Consider the following 26,003-nt stretch of genomic DNA (forward strand, 5'->3'; position numbering starts at 1 on the left):
GTTTATTCAAAATTACACAAGGCAGTGTGGTAATGATGGAGACTATGGGGTGATTGGAAATGGAAGATTATAGAATTAATAATGGTAGGAAAGGCAGCAGAGTGGAGTCACTGTGAAAGAAAACAGCATGTTACAAAATGATTGGTTGGAAATATTGGTTGAAGAAAGAGAATTTTCTTCATTACATCAAGAAAACTTCAGAAAAACCTTATCTGAGGACATTGTATTTAAATTGAAACTTGAAGTATAAATATGAACACATTTTTTTAAAAAGAGTAGCAATATAAGCTTTGTCAGAGAGAAAAGTGTGTGTGTGTGTAAAAGTATACAGAACACACACACACACACACACACACACACACACACACACACACACACACACACTACATTTGAGAGAGTGGGAATTTCAGGGAAAAAGTGTCCAAAATACCATGCAAATATCTTCTAGAGCACTACAGGCCACAGGCTGATGCTTGATGATTAACCTGAATGCAATTGTAAACCCTCAATAGATTTTCCTGCGTAATTCCACTTAAAAGGACAATTCTGGATTCCTAATTGAAGACAAAATAGGATAGGAGAAAACAGTAAGCAACAATAGGCATTTGCATAGGTCTGGGAAAGAAAACTGAAGGGACAGAGCTGATTGACAAAAATAGGCAGGTTTGTCACATAATTTGGAAGAAGAAAAACAGATTTGCTGGAAAATTGTTTTTGAGGGAATGGGCAAAAACATAAAAGGGTAGCTGAGCAGTTTCATGTATGATGAGGCATTCCAGAGACTACAGAATGAACTGAATTCTGTGATAACTGAGCTGGACACACTGCAGTTCCAATCATTCTAAGTCACAGGCGGTGCTCTCCTCAGAGATAGTCAATTGCCCTTCTTTATTATTTTAATTGTCTCAAGGAGCATAACATGAATTATCTGACCCATATATTTATTGTTCATTTTCTGCTCTGTATTTTAAAATATGAAAGCCCTCCTGCCTTAAATTAACCATGTAAACATTGAGTGTCATCAGACAAACAGCACAGTGCTTGTGTCTGCTTATCATTTACTCTATTTTCTAACCATGTATAAGCAAATTGTTTTCATAGTAATTTTATTTTTCAGATTATTTAAACTATATAAATCATGGAATGAAGATCCCAAACAACAGGTTATGTTCAAAAACAAAGCATAAGCCAAAGACCAAGGATAACATGTCAGCAGTCAGGGTAAGTTATTTCACAGTCACCCATGATAAAGACTACAAGACGGCCCATTAATCCCAGCCTCCTTGTGTATAACCTGTGGACAACCAGTCTCCTCCAAGCCTGGACTCTGTTATGAAATGAATATGCCAAAAGTGATGATATGTAACTCCTAAAGGTGTGTTATTTAAATCAATGACTTTTCATCTCTGCTGGATCAGAATCCCAGGACTGGCTTGTATGTCATGTACTAGATCTACATCATGGGGAAACAAGGTGTATTTAGAATGGCCTAGGTGATGGTGGCACATGCCTTTAATCCCAGCAAGCAGGAGCTAGAGGCAGGGGAATCTCTGAGTTTGAGACCAGCCTGGTCAATAGAGCAAGTTCTAGAACAGATAGGACTACACAAGGAAACCCTGTCTTGAAATAATTAATTAATTAATTAATTAATTAATTAATTAATGTAAAATAGAAAAAAATAGAATGACCCAATATGTTGCAAAATATCCTAAAGCCATGTAAGTGGATTCAGAGTCAGGTTTACCATCCCTCCACAAACTTCCAATCTGCAGCTTTGACCAGATGAAGAATGAAGACTAAGAAATGCTGAAACCATTGCACTCGATATGCTGTTTCTAAATACTGAGCTTATTGATAATAAATGTTTGCTGTTTTAAGATCATTCCAAAAATGGGGGATATTGTTAGGATTATTTATGGTAAATATCAGAGCAGTAGGAAATTAATGCCACACTCTTCCTAAAGAACAGAGGGAGAGGAGTGAATTTTCCCAACTGCAAGGATTTTGATATTCTGAACACAATTATCAGACAAATATCAGCTTCCTTTTTCTTTGAAATGTAATTATGTGAAATGTTAACTAGTGTCCTTTGCTTCCTTCTGGGTCTTCCTGATAAATCAGGATTCTGTCATAGTTTATGTCAAGATGATGCAAAGAGATGTGTGAAATCTCACAGGTGATGAGAATTTTCCTTTGGAGCAACTGAATAGGAGATCATCTGGGAAGGAAGTGTTAGTGTTCTCTAGCCAGCCTGAAGCAGTAATTATGAAAACCAAAGAAAAGCACAGTTAATGTGTGAACCCGAGTCATGGTGCTAAATTCTTATGAAGGAAACTGAAATATAGATAATGAAGAAACAAATGAGGCAGTACACAATAATGATCCTGAACTGTGTGCTTTCAACTAAGTGAGTATACAGTACACAGCAAGAAGACAGCAAGCTGCAGGTCAGAAAAAATGCTGAGCAAAGATGCACTGTGCCCACAACTCACTGGGATTCGTAGGGTCCAGAACTGTGAGAAGCAAATCACTGTCACTTAAACCCTTGAGTTTATGGAGTATTTATGAAAGGAGCTTGAGTGAATTGGCAGCATTTAGAAAGATTGCCGTGAAACACAAGGTCTACAGAATGATCTATGGGGGAAAATAGAGGTTGTGGTGAAGTTTGGAAAACATATGACAGAATTTCCTCAAAGGACTCACAAAGAATATTTGCAGAGAAATATATTTACGTTACTTTACTTCCTTATTTCTACTGCTGATGCTTCAGAGTGAGACACTGCAGAGTGATGGAGGCACATTTAGTTGTGCCCAGCTGCTAGTTCAAAGAGCAAGGAATTGGTGGGCTGTGCTTTTCCTGAGAATTCTCTCCCTGGCCTGATGCAGACCACGTGTCTATGTCACATGGACATCTCACCATGCCAGTGCATCCCTGGTTAACAGGTTGGTCTCTGTCTCTATGTTGTCTCTTTGGATCCTCCCTTTCTTCTCAAAGCCCTGGGCTTGCTTGACTTTATGTACTCTTAATTCTCTTAAAGTCATGTCTTCAAACGCATTCACTTTTTAGGTCCTAGGGTTTGCTCGTCAACATTGGCATTGTAGAGAAACCCAATTTATTTCTTAGTATCCACTCTTCCCAAAACAATAGTGTAGGATAACTTGTCTTGTGTCATAGGGGTTATGTAGCACAGTGGTATCGTGCATCTTGGAAATGCTGAGAATCCAGGAGCTGTTAATGAGGCTGGACACTCAGCAGTTCCAATCCAGAGCTTTAGTCTGGAAGATTCCTGGAGAGTGAATGGTGTTTGAGTCCACATTTGACGACCAAGAAAGCTGGAATCTAATGTTAGTAGTGGAGGCCAGCAACAGCATCAACGGCAGAACATCTGCTAAGGGAGAAGAAACAAAGACAGGCCAGCACAGACGGTTTTCTCTCATAGTTCTTTGTATCTGGGCCACCTGTTGGAAGGTGCCTATCATTGGAGGCTTGTTTTCTCCACTTGGTTAGTCTTCTGTGGAAATTCCCTCACAGATGTACCCAAAGCTGTTTCTCATAGGAGATTATAAATCCTGTCAATAAACCATCACCATCATCTCGGCACACAGCTTTGACAGTGTAAATACAGACACACTAGAGACATCAGACGAAGGACAAGTAGAGCAGCCACATAGTCCAAGGCCAGTAGCACTCAGGTCAACCAAGAAAATGCTGTGCCATTTGGTGAACAAAATTTAAATGTTGGAAATACTACCATGACTAGTTAGAATATTGAAACACTAAGCACCCATTACAAAGCTGTCTTCAAATTAATTCTTTAAAATAATTCTCTCTCTTTTTTTTGTGAAAGCAAAAATGTAAAAATCAGGATGTGGTATCATATGATAGCACTGATAAATAAGAAATACAAAAAAAAATCAGTAAAATGGAAACTGTTTTAATCCTATGATGGATTTTTATAAACTTGTACGATGCTTCATTTGATTTTAAGTTAAATGCAAAATAAAATCTTAAAATTATTTTCTGTGTAATTGAAATCTCCTAAGTAAGATTCACTGGATAATCTTTTTGATGCAAATTTTATGTAACAGGTAACTTCTGTAACTTCATTACTATGCTAAAAATAATTTTCTAAGAAAGCATATTGAGTATATTAACGAAAACTTGCCAAAACAACTAACATTGCACAAGGAGAGGGAATTTGCTCTGCTTTGTGTCTAATAGGCTTGCCGGGCTATTTGAGGTTCAGGAGGATATGATTAGGTGTGGAGATTTGTTTTGTGTAGCTAAGCTGTAAACCAAGGGACTCTTGTGCTGCTTTTCCAGCTAATGATCTGCTTAGGAGTTCCGATCAGTTTCTGTCCTCATGATTTGAAGAGAGCAAAGCCTAAAATATGTTTTTTTAAAGCAGTAAAATACTGTTCCACTCTAAGTCTACTTTTTTTAGGTGATTCACTAATATTTGCAAGATTTATTTTAGAGTTTTTTTTTTCTTTATTGGTAAAGGTGGTAGACAGATGGTTAAATAAATTAATCAGACACATGAAATTTAAACTAGATATTTCTGATCACCTTGGCAGATAGTGTCATTGATTTAGCAATACACAATTCTAGGCAAAATGATTTTAAACATTTTATTTTCAACATACAACTTAGCTTTAAGAATAAAAGTCATATAAAATATATTTGGATGACAGATCTGATATATATTTTAATTCAAAGACCATAATATTTAAAACTATGAAAATATTTTATGAGTTACATTCAGGTTCTTAAGAAAAATGAGATGTTAGAGACATTCCTAAGATTATTAATGTCATCAAATAATGCAAGCATTAGTGAAAAAGTACATGAAGCCAGATATCTATATGATGACTTCTTTAATGCCTCTAAGTAAGAGCCAAGTGATTCCTTAATTACAGAAGGAGTTGATGGTGCCTGAGGGGATCAATCAAGGGAACTGGCCTGGGAAAGAAAAGAAAAACACAGCAAGGATGTGACAAATAAATATAAAAATGCAAAGGTCTTTAATGGCTTCCAAAGAAAATGGTAGAGAGAAAAGAGGAGATAAAAAAATTAAAAATAAATTGATTGTGGTTATTGACACAAGATCTGTGCAAGATCAAGTCAGTAAAAAGTTTCCAATATGGGTTATGGAGAGGCTGCCCTGGATTTGGAGTTATTAATGGTTGATGGCTACTATGGGAAGGAAAGAGAGCCCTTTTCTTTTAGAGTGAACACTAGTATGTTCTCCCTGCCTGAGTAGCCTATGGTGTCTGGAAAAGGCATTGTGTCACCTTTCATGATAACTTTGTTTAATATTAAATAATTAATATGTCTGTATATCCTTTCCATATACATGTGGAAAATATTTTAAAATCACATATGTGTGCATAAATACATACATACATACATACACACACACACACACACACACACACACACACACATATATATATATATATATATATATATATATATATATATATACACATAAGGGTAATTCAAATACATAAGGGTAATACCAAGTACATTTAGTGTTACTCATTTTTGCACATGTATTTTAGAACCAAGAATTTTAAATTAAATTCCCTAATAGGGGTCTTATTGTTGTAGAAAAGTGATTCACCTTCTCTCAACAGCTGTTGACTGTCTGTAGTCCTTTATCTATGGGTGAGGTCTTATGATATCCACATAGGCATTTCAATTGGTGTTGTCATTATGCGGATCTTGTTCACTCACCCATATTGTTTGAGTTTATTTGTCCAGAATACTTGTCACATCAGACAGCATCTTGCAGTAAGTATTTTTGTTCAGTGGCCTTTAAGCTCTTTCTGGCTCCTATTCTATGATGCTTAGGTGTATCATTACATTGTAAATATAATGGCTAAAGCCAGGCACCCCATGGTCATTTATTATCTGCAGTTTTATAATTTGTGTGTTTCATATCTCAAGGTCCATGGTTGATTTATCATTAAGATTTTTTTGGGTGGTGAAAAACAAAGTTCTAGTTTCAGTATTCTACGTGTAGCTATCCAATTTTATCAACACCATTTGTTGAAGACATCTTGTCTCTAATGTATATATTTGGTATCTTTGCCAAAAGTCAGGTGGCTAAAAGCGTGTGTGATCATATGAATGTCTTCAAATTTACTCCATTGATTAATGTGTCTATTTTAATGTCAGTACCATGCTGCTTTTATGGTAGTATAACTTGAAATTTCAAATGATAGTACTTCCAGCAGTGTTTTTATTGATCAGCATTGTTTTGGCTATTCTGAATCTTTCCTGTTTCCATATGAATTTCAATGCTAATTTGTCAACTTCTGTAGAGAATTGTATTGGAATTTTGATGGGGATTTTATTTAATCAGTAAATTGCTTTTATAGAATATCCATTTTCACAGTATGAACCCTGCCAGTCCATGAGCATGGGAATTTTTCCATCTTCTGATCTCCTACAATTTCTTCAGCATCATAAGGTTTTAATTGTATAAGTCTTTGTCTTTATGGTTAGATGTATTGCAAGATAATTTTGAGACTATTGTGAATGACAATGTTCTTGTGTTTCCCTCCTTGTATTAATTTTTATACTGCTAATGTACTGAAGGTGTTTATCAACTTTAGAGGTTTTCTTGTGGAGGCTTTAGAGTCTTTTATGTACTCAATTATACCATCTGCAAATAAGGATACTTTGACTTATTTATTTCCTACTTGTATATCTTGTGTACCTTATTTGTTGTCTTACTATTTCAGTTAGACTTTATTGCACAGGAATATAGTTAAACTATATTGCACAGGAATAGAAAGAGTATACATCATTGTCTTATTCCTGGTTGTATTGGAAATGCTTAGGGTTTTTTTTTTTCTGTTTAGTATGATGCTGGCTAATGGCTTATTGTATATTGCCTTTATGTGGTGAGACATGTCTCATGCATCCCTAGAACTTTTATCACGAAGTAATTAAAAACAAAATTCTCAGATGGTTTGTCCTAGCAAAACAAGTGAGCCCAATAAAGTCTGCCTTTGCAGTCCTTGCACAGGCCTGTTTTCAATAATACTATCTGTCTGGTTCTAAATAATTGAACAAACTTCCTGTGCCTAGAAACAAAAAATTAATTTTCAATTGCAGACTTTTGTAATTATCCACAAGAAAGGTGTTGGCTACTTTCCAAATTCATTCTTCCTTCTTAAATGTTTGCATTTTCTTTTTAAATATTTTTTGAGATTCATACAATGTATTTTAAACATATTCACCCCTATCTCCAAAGTCCTTCCAGATCCAACCTCTTTCCTGACTACCTTATTTTGTTTTCAACTAGAAAAGTTAAGTCCAATTTGTGCTGCCCATATATTCATAAATGTATGTCCTTTTTTTGGAGTATGATGACCACCATGATTTTTTCTTCATTTATTTGTTTGTTTTGTTTTAAATTTCTCATTGACCACTTCTCCTATTTTGTTTTCAATCACTGACAGTTTTCACTGTGATCTAATCTGTTGCTGTGCCTTCCCACTCATTATTTCACTTTAATTATTGAGATTTTCATTTCCAATAGTGTTTCAATTTAGGGTTTTTTTTGTTTGTTTGTTTTGTTTTTTAGCAACTTGAACACTACTTTCGTTTCTTTGATTGACTACCTTATTTCACTCTTCTATTTGTCTTTTTTGACCATGTTTATACTAATTCCTATGAATCCTTGGTCTGAAAATTGTTCCAGATCATTTTCATTAGTGGTCATTAGTACAGGATTTATATTATTTGAGAGTAGATACATTGTTTTTGCCTTTTATGTTTTTTTTTCTTCAATAGGATTTGTGCATCTTGAATTTGCTAGTTCATTTTATCTTTCTTTTTTTCAAGTCAACTTTCCTCTTTTAGCACAGGTACTTGCTTTCTCAGGAGGGAGTTAAACCATGGTAAGATTGGAATCTCAAATTTTTATGGTTTATCTTATAGTTGGGGCTGCAGCCTCCATACAGTTATTCTTTTCAGCTATAGTCTGGTACCCTCAATGGTTTGATCAATAAGCTTAGAACAAATTTCTTCTGGCTATGCAAATTATACAAATATATTCAAATGTTCTATGGCACAGAGTATACCTTCTCATTCCACAAATGGAGTGATGGAAGCATAGTGAAAAAATAGAGGTAAAGTCTTTCAATGGCTCTGCCTTTCTAGCTTTGATTCCTGTGACATACTTCTCTCTTTAGGACTCCCTGTATGAAGATTTCCTTGTCAGGTATCTCATAGTTCTGACATCTCAAACACCTTGGGGTTCTAAACCAAACCACACTTCACTTCTGAAGTCTCATACAATTATCTTTCAGAGCCTAGATGTCACATATTGCTTGACCTCAGTGTCTCTCTGAAAATAGGAAGAAAAATTCAATGACCACATAACTCATGAGTGGATAACACAGCTAATTTCAGCTGCCAGCTTGAGATAGACCCTTACTCCTTGAACATTTTCATCAGCTTTGGTTATTGTTGCTGTTTTTCCTAAGTTGGAAGCTTAGGTGGACAGACACTCTGGACTACCCACTGTTCATGGTACTCTCAGGGATGGTGATGCTATTGAGAAGATGTTTCAGTGTCTCTTTTTCTGATGCATACAAGTCCAAATCCTTAAACCACAGCAGAAAAGTATTGCAATACACAGTCATTTTTGAGTGCATAATATCGTTGATCTTGAAGAAATAGATAATGGTGAGGAATTAAATGGCCCTGGTACTGACACTGGTCATGAAGACAACTGAGAATGATGGTTACTGATGTACAGCTTCAGGTCCCCAGTGGGTTGATACTGAACAACCTTCAGATCAGATAAAACATGAGAGTCCAATCTAATGTCCCTGGATGGTGAAGAACAAGTGTGTAATATTGAGAGTGGATGCTCCAAAAGGCTTGAGAAGATCCAAGGTCAGGATAATGGCCACTGAAGTATGTATAGTGCTCAATTTTCCAGGGTGGAGGCTTGGAAATCCACAAGAGACCTGTAGATTGTGCAGGCCCAGCACAAGAGGTTTCAGAGGGGAATAATATTAGCAACTAGACTAGAGTCTGTTCTTGTGATATTTTATTAAAGAATGTAGCTATCATTTGCCTTTGCTGTAAGAATTTATCTGAAGATAATATTACAAATATTGGAATAATTTATTTGGTTAAGGAGATATGAAAATAGCCTAATATAGACTCAAGGGTTATTAGTAATACTTTGGCAGATTTACAACGAGTAAGAGCAAATGGGACAGAAAACAAAACAAAACAACATGTACAGTTGCAAGGGGAAAAGACACTGTCAAAGTTAATGTTATCCCCAAGGCTTTTGATGGAAAATATACTACAATTGTTTAGGATATTTACTTCATTAAGGAGAGGTCAGATTTTCACTGGAATAAAGAGAAGGATGATCAATAGTCAAGGCCCCCTTTCTCAGTTCCAACTTCAATATTAGTTATTTTTTATTATGATGATAAAACAATACAATTAATGGAAAGAAGGGTTTATTTGTGCTTTTAGATCCAAGGGATAGAAGTCCAGAAGTGTCATTGCTCGGAAGTGTGGCAGCAAGTAGGCATGGCAGCTGGAACAGTAATAGTTACATCTAGAATGACAAGTAGAAAACAGAGATCCAAACTGATTAGTCAATGCTCACCTCAGTGACATAGTTCCTCCAGTAAGGTCATACCTCCTAAACCTACCCAAGCAGTTCCATAAACTGGGGACCAAGTATTCAAACTTCTGATGCTATGGTAGACATTTTATTTCAAACCACTAAAAAGAGGAAGTTTATGTTGCGTTAGGTTGGAACTAAAGAGATATACCAACAAATGATTTCTGTGTGGTAATCTTTGTTACTTTCAAATAGGAATGTTTCTTTTCATGTTTGAAAATAATTAAATGTAAAGTTTGAACTGTATATTTTATAAAGATATCTAAAATACTTAACACCAGGCTGAGCTGAATCCCCAGGGGAGTCCTTGCCTTGGAGGAGGTTGGAATGAGGGGTGGAATTGGGGGAGGCCAGTGGTGGAGAGGACAGGGGAATCCGTGGCTGACATGTAAAATTAAATTAATTATAAAATTTAAAAAAATGAAAAAATTAGAAAAACTTAAGAATTCAAGAAAAATATTTATTAACAAAGCAATTATTTATATTATCTCTAATTTCCAAACTTTTTATTGTTAAATGCTTTTATTCAGATATATTCACAACAAAATCATTACAGTTCACTGACATTTACTAATAAACTGTTGGTAAATTGAACAGAGATTCATTTTAATAGAAAATAATAAATATATGTGTAGAAATGTTGGAAAGTATTTGGGGTATTTTATTGTCCCTCATTCATTTGTTTATTAGGAAAGGTCATTTAGTCATAAAATAAACCAATTCATATCTGGACTCTAATCTTTCTGTAGAAAAAATGAGAGGGCATATCATACTGTTCGAATATAGACAAGAAGAATTTTTCTGTAGTCAGCTCAATGTTTTATGAATTATGAAATTTATCATACTTTAGTATAAAAGCTAATAAAATTAGATTCTGATATATCTTATAACTGAAAGAAATTATGAAAGATATTCAGTTCTCATGACATCTTAAAGTAAGATCACTTTTTTATTATTATAAATTATTTTAACATTCTAAGACAAATGAGATGTAAACGTCTAATAGGAAACCTAACAAAGGACCTTGTGCCATTTAAATCACAGCAGCTCAAATGCTCACTTTATTGTTTATAAACACTTCCATGGCTCTTTTTCCTCTCTAAGACAAACATAAATGGGTTAATGGTTGAGATATGATTCTGTTTTATTCACTTTTAGAAGTGTTGTGTTAATTCTTAAAGGATATGTGAGTGTATCAACAATAAAGAAAAGGTCTCCTATGCCTAAATTCTGTACCTTATCTGCAACCCTTTTATGATACAGAACCAAAAATATTATTCATATTTAAGAATGTTCATTGTGTTAACCTTTTTTTAATTTTTTAATTTTATAATTAATTTAAGAAAATGGTAACTTGTGACTAACTAATATCATGCTATATAAAATTATTTGAAGATAGAAAAAAATTAATTTAATGATGCAAATTCCTGAGTTCTAGCCTCATGCTAGGAAGCAGAGAACTCTTGAATGAATCATTAGATTTGGGATATTGCTCATTTGCAGACAATGTACCATTTTGCCTCTGAAATGTAGATTTTTGTCATGTCTGCATGCCTCCACTCTTTTAGTTAATAAGGAGAGTGATAGATGGGAGGGTCTGAGGGAAGGAAGTCAATAGGGGAAATGATGTAACTATATTATAGTCTCAAAAATTTTGAAAATATTTCTTTAAAAATTTATAAAGTATATTTTCACTATAAACACCCCTTCCTCACTCCTCCATGTCCTTCCATGTTCCCACTCTCACAACCACACTTCTTTTTCAAATTCATGTCCTCTCTCACTATATATACTAATTCTAATTAGTGCAATCCATATGTACTTGACTAAACAGCTTACAACTTTGCTATAGATAACTGGAAAATGGGATTTGCTCTGAATGAACTGATTCTATCTCCTTCAGCAATGCAACAGGAGACTACCTGTATCTTTTTGCCTAGGGACAGGGATTTCCTCTCTATAAAGTTGAATGTTGACTTGTACAGATCTTTTCCAGGAAAACATATTGTTGAACATTCATGGGAGTGAACATACCTATCATTTTTATAAGATATGATTTGTTGGAAGTCCTCTTAGTCATCTTGTTCTTATGAACTTTAAGTCTACTTCTCCAAGATTTTGTCTGAGACTTGAGTGTGTGGATTGTGTTACAGATATCCTTTTTGGGAACAGACACCCCATAATCACTAATTCTCTGCACTTTTGACCAGTTGTGATTCTCTGTAGTAACCTCCATCTACTACCAAACAAAGAAGCTTCTTTAAGAGGGGTGTAAGCTACATTTATCTATATGTTTAAGGATAACTGTGTGGAAGGCAGTTGGGCACTATATATGTTTACAAAGTGTACTTTCAGGCACTTTTACATCTGGTTAAGTTGATAAAGTTAAAGTGTGGGTCTGTCTCTTCTAGATGGGGTCTAAAGAGGGAAAGAGAAAAGGAATTTAACCCTTATTCATGTTTAAGGGTAAAACATTGGCAAATCTGTGGTTTTTTTTTTTTTTTTGATTCAGGCAAGCACTGTGATATTGAACCAAGCCAAAGTCGTGATGTCCTATATCTGTGCAACATTTGCCTCATCATGAAAAAAAATTATTAGTGAGAAATAACTGCCTTAATAATATTTCCATTGTCTGTGGGATATGATTCTATAGATAGTTAAAGAAACATAACAACTATTTAATTTTTGACTGAACTTTCCTGTTGAGGGTTTAATAGAATGCAGATGACCAAAACTAATTATTTACTATTATACTGTAAAGGTTGGTAGAGCATCTATTCCTCAGGGCTCTCTTGAGCATCAAAAGAACCTGTGGCTCCTGTGGTCTTCTTTTTGCTAGTTATTTCATATTCTTAGAATAAGCTGAATGCTGGGCTTGTCCATCATTTCCCTTAGAAAAACTGAGGAAATTTTTACTCATTTGCCATCATTTTACTTTGTAAAATATACACCAGTTCAAGTATACCCAGTGGGTTCTCCAGCTCCACTTTGAACAGGAGGACAGGTGACTTTTCACAGCTAGGGGACCTTTTGAGAGGTATCTATCATTGGGTACTCATTGGCTTTAGATAGCATGGAGAACATATTAAGCATATATTTATTCTAACCACATTAGTATAGGCCCTCAAGAATGGCTATTAAATGTCCAGAAGGTCAGTCACATCAGAGTGATGTTTTTAACTACTGTGTCATATTTAAACAAAGCTTGGACCATAACCAAGCACTTTCAAATAAGACTTGACTTCACATCCACTTTGTTCTTTAATCCAGTTCTTGTAACTGATATCAAGAGCAAATCAATAACTCAGTTGTTTTTAGTAGAGATTTAATATCAGTGTGTTGAACATTGACCTTAAAATTATAAAACGTACATATCATCTCTACTTTCACTATTTACATTCCTTTCATGACTCCTCAGACCTTAGTACCTTGTTTATTACATCCACCTTTCCTTCTCATTCTGAAAAATCAGACAGCCACCTCATTCTTGATACATAAATCCTTCTTAACTACAAAAATGTCCATTCTTCCATCCTTCTAACATTTATTTCACTAAATCCTAGTTCACTTCTGCTAATAATATTGGCCATAATAACATTTAAAATATTACCATCTGTTGTGATAATTTTTTCCCAATGGGAAAGTGAGCAATGACTGCCCCTCTCCTCATAAAGTCCCATGACAAACCAAAGTTTGATTCCACCAAAGTTACATCTGGGGAATCAAGGATTTTATTTAGCTTACTTGTAGGTCATGGACAAGGTGTTATGGAAAGGAACATAGATGATTCAAAGGCAGCTGCATTGGAAAGTCCTCCTGCAGAATGAATAGTGGCTTCCTCACAGAGACTGCTCTTCCTACTCTTCTCCAGAATATGTATTCAGCTCCTCCCCAAGATCACAAGGCCATATGTGGTTAAAGCAAAATGATACATAAGTGGCTGGATACTCAGGTTAGGGTCCAATGACCCTGTAAACCATTCTTTTTATGAGGGACTGTCAAGAGTCAGCAAGCCCAGCTGTGGTAGGCATTTGTAAGCAGACACAGCTAATAGCATGAAGATGGCCCTTGTTTAGCTTGAAGGATAATACTGTACAATACCATGTTATTAAAAAAAAAGTTCAATCCAAAGTACAGATAGGTACATAATAAATGGTGGAGCTTTGTAAGTTACAATTAAACATTATTTTTTAAAAAGTAAATCTTGTTTTATTTTGCATTATACAGTGCAAAAAAATCCACTGCCATAGCCATACTCTCACTTTTGAATGAATGTAAGAAGCAGATTTGTAAATAGAGAGAAACAGCAATTACAAAACAAAACACATTTAAACTGCTGTTTATTCAACTCAGCAGAAATCAACCTAGGGACTCCTCTTAAAATTGTCATACAGAAGTTACTGTTTGGTGAGTTTCTGAAATCTGTTTTAGTCAGAGGGTCCTCTCAATCTTCTCCATGGATGAGCATCTCAATGACCAAATGTACAATGCCTCTACTTTTAGACAATATGGTTGTTCTCCTTTTCCCTGGCACAGAGTCAGGGGGCTCTCCTCACTCGGGAAGAGGGCATTTGAGGACACTGTGAGGCAAACATGCTGGCCTAAAGTAAGAGAACCAAATCCCATCTCCAGAGCTGCTTCTCAGTAAGCTCAAAAAGCAGATGGCAGTTTGCCAGTGTAATGTACACACAAGAGTTACTTGCTACTCTGTACCACTGAAGAGAACAGGTTTTTTTTTCTTAAATGACTAAAAGAGAGGGAAAATCCAAGTAGTATACATGGGACAGGAGACTTGCTGTTGAATCCAGTGTTGACAGGCTGGAATGAAAGCACCTACCTATCCTCATTCCCCGAATACTTGTGCAGATGTCTTGTCATCTGGGGATTAACAAGAGACAGTGTCTGTTCCCTGAGAATTCCATAAGAAACAGAACAGTTGATTTTGAAGGATAACCCTCTGAAGCCTGTACTTAAAACTAGTTTGCAATTGCCTGCAAGTGGAGGCAGGTGACCTGAAAAATTCGACAAGAACCTTCCCTCTTATAAAGAGATCAAGCTGTAGACTAATGTGATACTCTGATATTCCCAAGAACAGGCTATGTTTTGTCTTCTGGTCTAATTTTAGGCTACATTTGAGTGCAGAAAAGCATCTGGAATTTTTTTTTATTGTTGTTGTTTTGTTTTGAGATCCTAGTTGAACTGATTCAGGCTAGGAATGTCGTGTTGTCCTGTAAAACAAAGGAACATGTAGACAAATTTCCTTTGTCTTCTCTTCCAGAGCATCCTCTCATATTTGTCTCTCATTTCTTCCTCCTTCCCTGGAAATGGACCATGAAGAAAGGAGAGGTCCGTGACACTAGTTGATCTTACCCACAGAGACCTGAGTTCCCTGTGTCTTGTTCTGCTTCATTAGCAACTATGAAAGTGAATCTATTAGTATATCTGCTCTGACCAATTTGACTCTAGATGACTAATATACTGTAACTTAAATGAATTTTCCTGTATCTAACCTGGTTTATCTTATTATTCCTGTTCCTGACTCACTTTCAAAAAGAAAGTCTCTGTAGTAAACATTGAAATTCACATATCAGTGAAATTGGCCAAATTCTAATGATTATATAGCTCGAGAGTTTTGGACCCTGTGGGTTGAACTTCCAACATCTTCCAATATATAATCATTCCCTTGGAGCCTTTTCCTAAAATCTATTATCATTCCACAATATATTTCATAGTCTAGATATGAAGCAGACAGGATAAATACAGGGTATATTTCTCATGTAAATAAGGTTACCAGATGGGATTCTTGGATTAAGACAGCCAAACTGGGAAATTAAGTTCTTATATTTACAGAAAAATGAACACAGAAAGCACAATAAAACTTACAAAGGAACTCTGAAAGCCATGGTGTCTTTAGCCTGTCTTTATCTCCACAACTAGAAACTGAAACAAAAGCAGGGGTCCCCAGAGCATGATGGAATAGAAATGGAAGCATACAAGTATGGAGCAATTCCTCTTCAGTTGTTGAGAAATGGACACATAGATCCTTCTAGAAAGAGCGGACAGCAGAGCCCACATCTCTGCCTGGCCCCCCACCACTCTGCGAGTTGATCCCATCTCGTGTGTTGCAGATGCTTATTGGCATTAGCTTGTTTACCACCTGGCAGTCTATCCTTTGGCTCCAGGTTAATATCTGTGCTTTTGAAGTATAGGACGCTGTTGCTGCAAATTCACCTGAATTTCTCAGGTCTCGCCATCTCAAATTGTCAGCTTCCTTCTTTACTTGTGCTGGAGGCACATGAAACTGCAAGTCCCTTTAGAAGCCAATAAATGTATCATTCAAAACAATGAATTCACAATAAAGCAAAGTTTATCATGGAGGTCTGATATTATACCCTTAGTTTGATATGAGAAATGCATCAGCCTTATCACATAGTAGTAAAGTTCATTTGGATCTTCCATTTCCAAGATCACATTATGTATCCAGAGAGGTGGGGAAAAAAGGACGGGGGTGGGATTGGGGAAGAGAATTAGGACTTATGACTTAATGCTTCTGGTGCAAGAAATCCCCACCTTTTCATCTTTTGTGACCCTTGAAGATTCAGTATGACTGGGATGTTTTGTAGGTAATATAATTTATGTTTAAGTCTTATGGTTGCCTTAGCAAAGATTGCAGTGAGTTTACATGGTTATTGTCATCTTGATGATGTCATTAACGAAGATGGTGACCAAGTCTATGGCCATATTGTGGGCATCACTAGTTTAGATGGCAACCAATTTATACAGTTGCTTCTGTTTTGATGAAATGACCAGACAAATGATGACAAAGTCACATGGTTACTTTCCGCCTGTGGTGTGTTGAACTTCATGATAAAGTAAGCCCATTCCCTGTAAGAAAGTGAGTCCCCGTGTGATCTGCTCATCTCATAGATTAAATGTTGTTTACAACAACAACGCAGCACACAGTTAACTTAGCATGGATATAGCAGAAGACATTTTCCTCAGTTAAGTTGTTCCAATATATCAAAGCAAAGAAACAGAAGGAATTCCGTGGTCTCAAAGCAGGGAAGGGAATCCCAATTATCTTATCACAAACTGTGACTGTGAACACTAAGTGATGGAGTGAGGATCTCATTTAGCTCTCCCACCACATCTCCAAGGTCTGGGCTGTTGCTGCAAAAGAAGCTCATGAAATAAATAGGATGAATATATTGTGGTACCCAGTACCCATAGGTGGTGCTATTGCTCTGGGAGTATATGGAGGAATTGGGAAGGAGAATGACATTGGTAAGATTTGGTGTGGACTGTGATCAGACAAATCCACAGATTCTCCATGTTCTCAGAAACTTAAGTCCCATAAAAACCAACTCATTACATATAGTTAACAATGATTTCAAACCTTGGTAGCCATGGGTGCTGCTTTTAACCACTCAGAAAAGCAACTGACTGGATCCAATGTGGTCTAGGACCAAATCACCCCAAACCTCTCTGTTTCCCTCCCTTCCCCCAAATCTGATCCAGTACCCCCCCCCCCACCGGCTTTTTTCTGAAGGAACTCCAGTGGGAATGGAAATAAGGGAGAATACTTTTCCCAGAGATAGCAGAGAGTTCATTATAGCATCATTTAGCTCTTTATCTCATGGATCAGTCAGCAAGAGATAAACAAAAAAAGAATCCAAGAAAGGGAGGCATTTTAAGAAAGAGGCTCCTGAATCTTGGCCTGGTGTTTGGCTGTGGATCTCTGCATCTGCTTCTATCAGTTACTGGAGAAAGGCTCTATGATGACAGTTAGGGTATTAACTGATCTAATTACTGAGGTAAGACAGTTCAGGCACCCTCTCCACAATTGCTGGGGTCATCCTTGTGGATTCCTGGGAACTTCCCTAGCACCAGGTTTCTTCCTATCCCCATGATGTCTCCCTCTGTCATGGTATCTCTTTCATTGCTCTCCCACTCCATTTCTCTTCCAGCTCAACCTTCCCCTTCCCTTATGTTCTCATTCCCCCATCCCCTACCCTCTATTGCCCCTCATTACCCTTAATTTACTCAGGAGATCTCATCTATTTGTCCTTCCCAGGGAGATCCATGCATCTCTATTAGGGTCCTCCTTGTTATCTAGTTTCTCTGGAGCTATGCTTTACATCTAGTATCCACTTATGAGCGAGTACATACCATGTTTATACCTTCTGAGTCTGTTACCTCACTCAGGATGATGTTTTATAGTTTCACCCATTTGCCTGTAAATTTCATGATGGTTATTGTTTTTTACTGCTGAGTAGTTCTCCATTGTGTATATACACAACATTTTCTTAATCCATTCTTCAATTGAGGGGCATCTAAGTTGTTTCCAGGTTCTGGCTATTATTAATAATGCTGCTGTGAACATAGTTGAATATGTGTCCTTATGGTATGATTGAACATTCCTTGGGTATATGCCCAAAAGTGGTATAGCTGGATCTTGAGGTAGACAAATTCCCAATTTTCTGAGAAACTACTGTACTGATTTCCAAAGTGACTATAGAAGTTTGGACTCCCACCAATAGTGGAGAAGTGTTCCCCTTGCTCCATATGCCCTCCAACATAAGCTGTTATCAGTGTTTTTTTTCTTTTTTTTTTTTTAAGTCTAATCCAGAAGTCCATTGGAAGAGAGAGAAGAGGGATTCTATGAGCAAGGGGCATCAAGATCATGATGGTGAAACCTACAGAGACAACCAAACCAAACTAGAGGGAACTCATGAAATTTAGACCAACACCTGTGGAGCCTCCATGGGACTGGACTAGGCATGAACTGGCCCTTTAAAGCCTGTGGGAGGACACCTCACACAGCCTTTAGGCAGAGGGAAGGGCTTGGACATGCCTCTACTGAATGTACCAGGCTCTGCTGACTCCCAATGGAAGGCCTTACTTTCTTGTAGGAGGGAATGAGGGGTGTTTTTTTTTTTTCTGGGAGGAGGCTGAAGGGGCTGGAGGAGGGAAGAGGGGAAATCTGTGATTGGTATGTAAAATGAATAAAAAATTTCTTAATAAAAAAAGAAAGGTTATTTCTTTCAGGTAGGCAGTTCCCTGCAAGCGGGTCATAATTCCAAGGCAAGAAAGATAAAAGTAGTTGTCTGTTTTGTCTTCAGAAATACTTCTGTAATATCCCAAGGTGTCACCAAATATGTTAACAGAATTTGGATGTGTGTCCCATATTTGTCCTTGCTGAAACCGAAGAAATCAAGGATGTGTTTATGTCTTATTAATAAAGGAATTGTTAATGAAGTCTTATTAATAAAGGAATTTAAGAACAGACTCAAAGGGAACTGATGACAATTTTGTTAAAGTTTAAAAACAATAATCTAGGACAGGCAAGTTGTAATGTCAGCAGTTGCATGAAGGAGGAGGAGAGTGCTGGGGAAAAGTGGTGCGGGAGCATGCCGTTTATGCTGACATGAAGGATGAATGTTGAGCAGACAAGTGATGAGGAGGGAATGTTTATGGAAAGGTAAGGAATCCCAAAGTGTCAAAGTTTATTTGGTGGAAAGAAACAAGATAGATAGATAGATAGTTAGATAGTTAGGTAGATAGATAGATAGATAGATAGATAGATAGATAGATAGATAGATAGAGATAGATAGATAGATAGATAGATAGATAGATAGATAGATGAAGGAAGGAAGGAAGGAAGGAAAGGAGGGAGTGAGAAAGTGAGTGAGTGAGTGAGGGAAGGAGGGAGGGAGGGAGGGAGGGAGGGAGGGAGGAAAGAAAGGGAGAAAAAGTAAAGAAATTTGAACTTTCAGACTCAGAATGGAGGACAACCCAGCTAACCTCATGGCTGCCCGACTTGTAGAAATTGCCTTTCCTGGCATTCTTTCATTAGGGTTTAAAGGTTTTCCATGAAATGACCTTTTACCCTGTCGTTGAAATATTCTATTCTATGTCTGGTGAGTCTGTTGACTAGAAATGTTTCCAGGATTTTTGTAAGCCAGTTTGTTACTGCTGTATGGAAAAACTAATCCTTTCTAAAAGTTAATCTTGTATCTTGTCATTTGTTGAAAATTTTGATCATGTCTAATTTTTTGATGGAGTCTTTGGAATCTCTTATGTATAATATTAAAATATCTACAAATTGCAATAATTTGACTTCTTTTTTACTTGTATTTGTTTGATTCCCTTCTCTTGTCTTACTGCTCCAACTAGGGCTTCATATTTTCTATTGAGAAAGAATAGGCAAAGTGAACAGCCCTGTCATATTCCTGATTTTAAAGGAATTGCTTCAAGGTTTTTTTTTATTTAGGATAATGTTGGTGCAGGATTTCTTATGTATAGCCTGTATTACAATAACGTATGTTCCTTCAAGTCCTATTCTCTATAGGACTTTTGTCATGAAGACTTGTTAGATTTTTGTCAAAGTTTTTTTTTTTCAGCATCTATTGTGATGATTATTTGATTTATATTTTGAGTCCATTTACATTATATATTACTTTTATGGGCTTACATGTGTTGAAATGTTCTTGGATCTCCAGAATAAAGCCAACTTGATCATGATGGACAACTTTTTGAAGAATACCTGTATTCTCTAAGATTTGTAATTATTTTGTTGAGAATGTTTGCACTAATTTAGTTAGAAGTTCTTAATTACTGTTTTAATCTCCTTAGTTCTTAAGGGTCTACTTAAGACCTTTCCTTGACTTAACTTCAGTGCTTGAGACATATCTAGAAACTGAACTATTCCCTTTGGATTTTTCATTTTAATATACTTGAAGTTTTTAAAGTTTACTTTATGATTTTCTGAATTTCATGGTGTGTATTGCAATGGTTATTTATTCATTTCTCATTTTATTAGTTTAGGTGTTCCTTTCCTTTCTTGGGGGTAATTCAACTATGAATTTGCCAATCTTTTCTCTCTTTTGAAAGAATTATCTTCTAGGATCATTGAATCTTTGTATTATTTGAATTTTTGTTTTGATTTCATTTTTCTTTCTTTTTAAAAGTTCTTTCCATCTTCTGTTTTCAGATTTGGTTTGTTCTCATGTTTCCAAACTCTGGAAGATTATCTTTAGTTCATCTACTTATGTTTCCTCCAACTTTTTAAATGCAGGTACTTTGTGTTGTAAAGTTTCCTCTCAGGATTGCTTTTAACATCAAAATGTGTTTTTGTCCATTTCTTGAGATTTTTGTTGCCATTTTTATCTCTTTTTTTCTCCTTTATTTCCTCCTTGGTTCATTAATCTGCTGCTGCTGGTACATCGTATAATCTCTGTGAGATTTTATAAGATCAAGATATTCTTTTGCAATTGATTAAGCTTGTTTGCATTGTATAATCCACTTGCTTTTGATTCACCTTTGAATGCAGGTAGGATAAAGTGAAATGAATTGTATCAATTTTTTCAGTGAAATTTATTTATGCATTTTATAACCACTTATTTCCTAAGTGTAGAAAGCTACCATAGACTAATCTTCTCGAAATTTTACCCCAAAAAGGTCCATTATTTACAACAAACTCATAAAATTTGGAATTGTCCCTTTATTATCAATGAAGTGTGGGGGGTTTTTTTTTGTTTATTTTTTATTTATTTATTTTTTCATTTTATGTACTAACCACAGTTCCCCCTCCCCCTACTCTTCTGCTCCCTGTACCCCACCCTGCATTCACTCCTCACAGAGGGTAAAACCTCCCATGGGGAGTCAAAAAAGCCTGGCATATCAAGTTGAAGCAGGACCAAGCCCCTCCCCACTGCATCAAGGCTGAGCAAGGTATCCCATCATAGGGAATGGGCTCTAGGAATAAATCTTGATCATACTGCCTGGGGCCCCACAAACAGACCAAATCATACAATTGTCACCCACATTCAAAGGTCCTATTAGGTCCCATGAAGGCTCCCCAGCTGTCAGCCCAGAGTCCTTGTGCTCCCACTGGCTTGGGTCAACTGTCTCTGTGGGTTTCCCTGTCATGATCTTGACCTCCTCACCTTACTCATAAAATCCCTCCTCCCTCTCTCCATCTGGACTCCAGAAGCTCAGCCTAATACTTGGCTGTGGATGTGACATGAACTCTAATTGGTCTTTCAATAAAAAACTTGGAGCCAGATATTGGGGTAAATGCTGAAAACTCAGAGAGACAACGGAAGAAACCACTGCCACGTCTTACCTCTAGGACTCCTCAACCTGAAAAGGCTTTAGTTCCTGTCTCCTCAGGCCTAATATACCTTTCTCTGCCCTGCCGTACTACGTCCTTCTTAGTTCTGGGATTAAAGGCATGCGTGTTTCCCAAGCAAAAGCATGAGATCTCAAGTGCTTGGATTAAAAGTGTGTGCCACCACTGCCTGGCTCTGTTTTTCTCCTAGACTGAGTCAATCTCATGTAGTTCAGGGTGACTTTGAACTCACAGAGATCCAGATGGATGTCTGCCTCTCAAGTGCTAGAAATAAAGGTGTGTGCCACCACTGCTTGGTTTCTATGTTTAATCTAGTGGTTTGTTCTGTCCTTTGATCTTCAGGCAAATTTTATTAAGATATATAATATATGACTGTATGTTGATCTCTGCATTTGCTTCTATCAGTTACAGGATAAAAGTTCTATGATGACAGCCGGGCGGTGGTGGCGCATGCCTTTAATCCCAGCACTCGGGAAGCAGAGCCAGGTGGATCTCTGTGAGTTCGAGGCCAGCCTGGGCTACCAAGTGAGTCCCAGGAAAGGTGCAAAGCTACACAGAGAAACCCTGTCTCGAAAAACCAAAAAAAAAAAAAAAGTTCTATGATGACAATTAAAGTCACCAACATGATTACAGGAGAAGGCCAGTTCAGGCACCCTCTCCAATATTGCTAGCAGTCTTAGCTGGGGTCATCTATGGGGATTTCTCTAGCACCACATTTCTCCCTAACCCCACAATGGCTCCTTCTATCAAGATATATCTTTCATTGTTCTCCCTTTCCATCCTTCTCCCATTTGACCATCTACTTCCCTCATGTTCCCATGCCCATCCCTTCCCCCGTCCATTTATATAGGAGATCATATCTATTTCCCCTTCCTACGGTGATTCATGCCTGTCCCTCTAGGGTCCTCCTTGTTACCTAGTTTCTCCAAGTCTGTGGATTGTGTATATGTAATCAATGTATAAATCCCATTAACCTGATGAAATGAGGAACAGAGAGGCAATATTTGGAGAAGTCTCTTCCTTTCTAACTGAGTTTAATCTCATCAACTGCAAACTAATGGTACTGGACTAGATGTTCCCATGGATATTTGGAGATCAAAGTTTCGTGATTTCTTTTTCTTCTTGAATAGCTATTGTGTGTTACAGAAAACTCTCTTCATGTAGAACTCTCTGAGAATAAGAATTAGGGTTTTGACAAAGTGGAAGAGATGCTCTAAAAATTGTCAATAAAAAGGGACATTTCATTAACCTAATAATAAACTCTGATGCTACTGATTTTTGCTTCTTGCCTCCTTTTATCATTTATCAAGTGGCAGGAAAGATCACAATTAAATTAAGGATGCCCATCACTTAATGTTAGCTTCAGCTGATAACTTTGCAAATTTAGACATAGCCAGTAAATGGCATATTCTTTCCCTGTGATTCATGTGTTAACTAGAAGAAATAGAATTTCCATGAGGAATAATAAATAAGCCGATCAAATCAATTTCCTTCTCTTGGTGACAAGAGTTCTTATCAGAATTTTTAGTGAATTAAAATATTGCTGTTTTATCTAGAATTAGGACAATGTCTTGAAACACCATAAATATAGCACATTATAAATAAAATTTAGGGAAATTTAATTTTCTGAATCCTGAACTCTGTTGTAAAAACTTGCATCTCATGCATGCCACTGTGGTTTTTCTTTAATCACCGTGTCTTCTGGAAGCAATTCTTTTCAACCATGCTGTCTACATGTATTTTGATTCCCTTTAAAAAAAACAAACAAACTTGAAATTAGTTCACTAACTAGTGGTTTTCCATAGTGTATTTTCATACATCCTTAATCTTTAGTAAAACACTTCTTACCCATTTTGTTCCCCCATCCCATCATCCACATGACCTAGCTTCAAACTATAATCCTCTATATGACTACTCCCCATTTATTTTTTTACATCACATTTGTTCTATTGTCTTTCATAATTATATTTATTAGTAGGTTGCCATATGGCTTTCTTATATATTCATTCTTTATGTTAACCCTATTTCTCATCACCTGACCTACCACTCCCATCTAACAATGTCCCTCCTTGCTTACATTTTTCCACATCTAATATTCTTCTGCTATACTTTTGTTTTACCTATATCATCTGTATAGTGAAGCATGTCACATTTAATATCCCTTCCTAATTTCCCAACTTCTCCTTGAGTTAGAAGTGAAACACAGAAATGAAAATTAGGATTTACAAAAGAGAACTACAGCACAAAGAACTCTAGATAGTCAAAACAATCCCACATTAAATAAATTGCTTGAGTTACAATCATCTCTGATTTCTAATTATAATAAGCAATAAAAACACATGGTACTGAAAATGAAACAGACACATTGATCAATGGAATAGAATTAAAGACTCACATGGAAGCCCACATCCTATAGCAGCCAGATTTTCTAAAAAGACACATTGGAGAACAGATAGCATCTTCAACAATTAGTGCTGGCAAGACTGGATACCTAACATGAAGAACAATGAAACTAGATCTTTATCTCTCACTCTACATAAAACTCCACTCCAAGTGAATCAAGGTCATTTTACATGAGACTCATTTTCCAGAAGAAAAACTAAAGTCACCTGAACTTTCACCACAGGTAAGGATTTTCTGACTAGGAATCTAACATCACATAGAATAAGATGAACTGACAGATTAGCACTCTCAAATTCAACAGCTTCTGTAGTCAAGAGTAGCAGCCTTTCTTTCCTGCTGTATTTACACTCTCTGCCCACTCGGGACAACACTACAGATGAGTTGTGGAACATCAGTAGACAACTCTGAGGGCAAGACAAAAAAAGTACATGAATCATTAGATTATCCAGGAAGAATCCTCTTGCAGTCCCAGGGCAGAATTATCGCAGGAAATGCATGTAGAAGGAACCACCTGAAAGGCAAATCTGCCAACTCCAATAAATCTACCAGCTGTATCTTTCAGTTGTTACAAGGAGCATGTATCAAAACTGTTTTCACCAGGAAGTGTGGAGAGCCAGCTTTCATTGCACCCCAGTGTGAAATGATGCCAATTGAACAGGTGTGCCAAAGAATTCAACTGGTTCTTAAAAGAAATCCTTCTGGAAAGGAAGGATGCAAGTTTTACTCACTGAAAGTAGAGACACTCTTTAAGGAAGATGCCAGTAATGATCCACAGTGGTCTCGGAGTATGAGTCATGTTGTCCAGTACTTTTGAAATATCGGAGAACTCCTGACTGCTCCAGAACTGTACACTGGCTGATATGAAGATTAAATTTGGTGTTGATGTAACTACTAACAAAGAGATTGTTGTTGTTGAACCTACTGATAATGATTCCTTGATATTCTACTTATCAGATCTGAGACAGCAGAATGACAGTCCTATCATGACCTCAAAACAGTGACACTGGAGGGACTCCAGATGATAAAGATAAACTTTGAGTGGGTTGCAGAGAGAGTTGCTTCTGAAATAAGTCATTGTATGGTCACAGTATTGATGAGTTCAACTTCTTGTCTTGGTCACTATGAAAAATACAATGAGGTTTGCAGAAATTTTGGGACCCCATGTGAACCTTGAGTAACAATTGCCCACAGAGAACCTGATGAAACCTTGAGGATTAAAGCAGAATATTAAGAAGATGTCATTCCTATTGTATTTGTGGCAGTGGCAGGCAGAAACAATTTCTTGGGCCCCATGATGCCTGGTAATCCTACACATCTAGTTATCAGCTGACCTCCCATCACACCAGACTGGGGTGCTCAGAATATGTGATCATCTTTTCAATCACCCTGTTGTCTTGGATGTTCAATATACTTTCCCTAAAATTATCAGTTTAGTTTCCTGCACTGATATTTGGGTTAGACAACCATTTGGTATGAGCTGAACAGCAAGCAAGCATGTTGAACGGGTAGCTGTCCTTAGAGCAGGCTGACAAGAAAATCAAAGAATATAGCTTATAAGAGATTAATTTTTAATTTTTAGAAGAAAAGTTACAGATTCCTAGTGTGGATATAAAAACAAATCAAACAAGATGATTTTCCATCAGAGAACACAAATTAAATTTACAAACGAGTAAATACTTCTGTAGATTTGGGGTTTGACAGATAGTCCGTTGGTAGTTGTTGTTATTGAGTTTTAGATCTCATGGTAGTATGTGCCTGTAATTCCAGAACTTGAGAGGCAGAGATAGCAGGAT

The 26,003-nt window shown here is 36.7% G+C and overlaps 1 pseudogene; it reads left to right on the top strand.

Moving 5' to 3' along the window:
* Positions 1-5,144: 5,144 nt before the first annotated feature.
* LOC131906303 (bifunctional phosphoribosylaminoimidazole carboxylase/phosphoribosylaminoimidazole succinocarboxamide synthetase-like) lies at positions 5,145-25,767 on the top strand (annotated as a pseudogene).
* The last annotated feature ends 236 nt before the right edge of the window (positions 25,768-26,003 follow it).

Source organism: Peromyscus eremicus, chromosome 3 (assembly GCF_949786415.1).
Source record: "Peromyscus eremicus chromosome 3, PerEre_H2_v1, whole genome shotgun sequence".
In the NCBI taxonomy this organism is placed as follows: Eukaryota; Metazoa; Chordata; class Mammalia; order Rodentia; family Cricetidae; genus Peromyscus; species Peromyscus eremicus.